Here is a 4,769-nt window from a genome sequence, read left to right on the forward strand (position 1 = left end):
CACACACACACACACACACACACACACACACACACACACACACACACGTACATATACAAATCTATGTATATATACACAGATATGTATGAATAAGACAGCATCAGGCTCAGCATTAAATAAAAACCTATCTTATTTCTTGTTGTGGCTGTTGACGCAGGATCTCAAACACTCTATGCAGCTAAGGATGACTTTGAATGCCTGATCTGGAACCTTTTACCTCCCTAGGGCAAGAGGCATGACACATGCCATCATGTGTCGCTTAAAATCAATCTATTTCGTCCAACTCACCAATTAATAAAAACTGTAATTTTTATTAATTACAGTTTATTCACTTTGTATCCCAGCTGATGCCCTCCTTCATCTCCCAATTCCACCTTCCCTCCCTCATCTCTTCCCATGCCCCTCCCCAGGTTCACTCCTAGGGGAGGTCCTCCTCTCCTTCCTTCTGACTGGATGCATTAATTTTCTTTGTGGCTTCGTAAAGCTGCTCCTCCAAAGCACACATACAATTTTATATACAATTCCTTCCCTCTAATTTACCAACTATTAAAAGTTTAATTAATTTGCTTCATCAATGTCATATTCCTTACTATTTTTCATTTTTAAATCCACCTCTTATATTTGTTACTATGTTGCACTATCAAGAAGATACTGGAGCTGTTGGGTGAATTTTGGAGACAGCTATTTAGGAATTAGAACATGAAGGAGTTCAGTTTTATGTATTTAGTAAGAATAAGGTTTGTCCTTTGTATGATTAGAGTGGATTATAAAAATAATGTTATTTTTTTTTTCCTAATTCCTTCTAACTAACTTCAGTTCTTAAGACAAAGCTAGAGACATCCAGAAGAGAGACCCTCAACTGAAGAAATACCTGGATAAGATTAGTTTCTGGCTGGACATATCTGTGATGCATTTTCTTATGTGCTAATTGACTTAAGATGGTACAGCTCAGCATGGGCTGTGCTATGCCCAGTCAGGTAGACGTAAACTATGTAAGAACGCTAGCTTGCAGAGCCAAAGGAAACAGGCAAGTACACAGCATTCTTTCCATTCTTTGCTTCAAGTTCATATCCTACTTCCGCCGTGCTCGGATTTCCCTCAAAGATGGACTGTAAGATGAAATAAACTTTTTCTTTCTCTAAGTTCATTTCAGTAAAAATGTTTATAATATCAACAGAAAGCAAACTAGGGCACAGATATATCATAACAAATTACAATTTTATTTCATTGTCCTGCCCCTTAGGAATTTTCTCATTTGGAACAGGCAAGCCAATTTATAGGATATTGAATAATTTGTGTGTTTCTGTTGTTTCTCACTATTTGATATTTGCTCTTCTTGTTTTAGTGAGAAATACCACTGCGGTGATGCCATGCCTATCTCATGCTTTGTAGCAAAAGGCACATGCTGTGTAGTTTTATTACTGTTTATGTACATTTTGATTAGCCAAGGTGATTGCAAAGCGTCTTTGTAGACTGCTTTGTCTTACAAACTTATTTATATGTGTTTGTAATCAAATTTGAGAAGTTGGTCTGTGAAATGGTGTCAGTGCTCAAATATAACCAGATGAAACATGAGAGAGTTAAAATCTCATTATTATAATTTAAGGAAAATACAATATGTAAATCCCAACAAACTATTTGTTAGGCAGAACAGCTCCTCCAAAATGTGTAATGTTTTTCTGTCATGAAGAAGATAAGCTTGGCCATTTTCAATTTCAGGGACAGTCTCATTTTTATAAAGTATAGCTTTTATCAAGTTGCTCATATCTATCTGGAATCCTAATTTTCATAATCATATACACACAAGCACAAGCATGAATATAACAACAACACCAACAAAAATCCTCCTGGTTGCTTCAGACATAAGCGTTAGTTCTTTCTGTTCTTTTGTATTGACTCCATGGGACAAGGTTATCTGTCTGTCTTTCTGTCTATCACTGTAGTCACTTGATATAAATTACAGTTTTGCCCCAGGTTTTCCCTGGTTACAGTTGGGCTATGTAACATAACAGAAGAATTCATGATCATGTTAAGTGATTCCAAGGACAAAGGGTAGTGCTTACCACTTGCCTATAAGGATGGGCTTAAGTGAATGTTTATTCCCAAGGTCTTTCTACTGGGATGTCTCAGGTCAAAACTGATGCTGGCATTCATCCACTCCTTCTCTTGCTTCTCAAGCAACAAGTTCGACTTCTGCTGTTCTCTTCTGATAACTGCAGGATCTAAATTTGCTGAGCTCATCTATCAGGTAAAGTTTGGAGAAAAGTTTAAACCAGTTGGTGGGAGACTGAGAGATGCATCTTTGTTACTCAGAGGATATTTAGGTAATGGTTGGCTTCCAAATTTTCTGCTAGACAATGCCATCATTATGCCTACTGACAGTCAATTATTTTATTTTTGTTAAACTTGTACTAAATACCAAGTATTTGCAAAATCAAAGATGAATTAAGGCAGCTATCATTTAAAATGTGTCTTTTATCCTGAATTGTTTCTAAATGTAACAGTTTGATTGTTGTGCTTAAATGTGATGGGAAATGTATTAAAATTTTTTAACAGGATTATATGGATTGAACATGCTCTTCTACCTATCTGTCTGTCTGTTTGTCTAACTATCTAACTATCTATCTATTTATCTATTTATCTATCTTTTTTTTCTATCTAAAATTAAAGAATCTGAGAGAAAAAAGGAGGTGCATGGGAGGAGTTGAAGAAGAGAAATAGAAGTCAGAAATAATGGAATAGTATTTCAAAATATAAAAATCACAAAAATTATTAGTTCTTTGATAATTCCATAGTTTTTGAATAATATTCACTCATCCCCTGACATTTCCCAAAGAAATGTACTTTTGATACAGTACCTAAGCTTGAAATTAAGCAAATGCTAATTTACTGAATTAAGTTAGCGCAGAATTTGAACATGTTCATAATTATTTGAAATAGGATCATCTCACTTTGCCTGCTCACTTATTAATATATACTGTTTTAAATTCTTTAAAAGTATGATTCAATCATGTTACATGAATGGCAAACTATTCTTTTGAAATGGTCACTAGATATGTCTTATAGAAAAAGACAGAAAGGAAAAGAGGGAGAGTGAAAGATAGAAAAAAGTGTTTAAATGTATATGCCAATGGTAGGCCCTAGTTGATAGGCATAACAGCCAATCTTTAGAATGATAAAATTTTTAAATTTTACAAGCCAAAAAAATCATGTTCTAAAATGTAAGGATATATAATATGCATAATGTAATCCCGCCTCTTTTTTCTTTTTTTAAATTTTTTATTAATTACACTTTATTCATTTTGTATCCCCCCATAAGCCCCTCCCTCCTCCCCTGCCAATCCCACCCTCCCTCCCCTTTCTGCATGCATGCCACTCCCCAAGTCCACTGATAGGGGAGGTTCTCCTCTTCTTTCTGATCTTAGTCTATCAGTTCTCATCAAAAGTGGCTGCATTGTCCTCTACTGTGGCCTGGTAAGGCTGCTCCCTCCTCAGGGGGGTGTAGTTTCATAGGCAGCAGAAGAGCCAAATGAACAGCCATGAGCAACTGAAATAGATCTACATTTATACCGGTGTGTTCAGATAACTGTTTCAAGTAACTTGTGAAAGTTTAAGTAATTGAGGGAAGTTGCTTTGTAGTAAAAACAATATATATTATTAAATATAATTAAGCCAACTTAAAAAATCTCTTTGTTCTTTAAATATTCTGCCTAGGGAAGAGCTGGAAGCCTGTCTCAGCTACAACAATAGCTATACAGTATGGGTAACGGCTTTCTGCATACCCATAGGTAAGAAGCTGTCAAAATCATCAAACCTTGAAACTCTTTACTCCTACTCATCCTATTATTCTGTTTAATCTTTTGTTTTAGCTACTTTCATACTTAAAAGAGTAATAAATGCACATAGTTTTAAAAGTCAACTAGTACTAAAAAGCTATAATAAAGCACTCAGACACCATTGTCTCAGCCATACTCACCTGACTTCCTAAGGACAACGTGTCAACTATCTAAAGAGGCTTCCTTCTATAGGTTTTCATGTGTAAAACTCGTACATTTAACAGCTATTCCTTGAGTTATGAAATTATTTTCTGCTTTATTTTAATGGAGGATAATGAATTATCATTGAATTGTGATTCTTGTCTTTCATCTTTCTAAAATAATTTTAAAATTAATACTAGATGCTCTACAAAACATTGTGTTTTATTATGATAATATATTTTATCAAATCACATGTGTTTGTTTTTCCTGTTGAGAAGGGTGAGAGACAGAATGCTTACCTAGCCTGCCTAAGGAAGAGTAATTTTGGGTGTATTTTTTTTCACATAATTCATGAGTATGAATTCTTTCCATGATGTTATTTATCAAATGGTCAAATATTTGACAAAATAAATTGATCGCAAGTGTTCAAGTCATCTCTGTTGGATCCTACTTTCTTCTTACTTCAGTCTGGATAGACGGATTTCAAGGAAGCTGTAGAACCAGAGATACTAAGGCTTCACCTTGCTTCATTCTGGACTCCTTGATAAACCTGTGGCAGCACACTGTTTACTGGATCTTATGTCTTTTGTTTTTTTATTGAATTGTCTTATGTAGGAAACACAGTTACTTGCCTCTTGAGAGGAAAAGTCACAAATATTTTAAACCTCACTATTGTTTTGAAAATAACTTTATTCTGTGTTTCTCCTCCACATACTTTGTCACAATTGAAGATATTGATGGATAGATAGATAGATAGATAGATAGATAGATAGATAGATAGATAGATAGATA

The sequence above is a fragment of the Psammomys obesus genome, unplaced genomic scaffold (genome assembly GCF_907164565.1).
Source record: "Psammomys obesus unplaced genomic scaffold, mPsaObe1.curated_primary_1811, whole genome shotgun sequence".
NCBI classification, from domain to species: domain Eukaryota; kingdom Metazoa; phylum Chordata; class Mammalia; order Rodentia; family Muridae; genus Psammomys; species Psammomys obesus.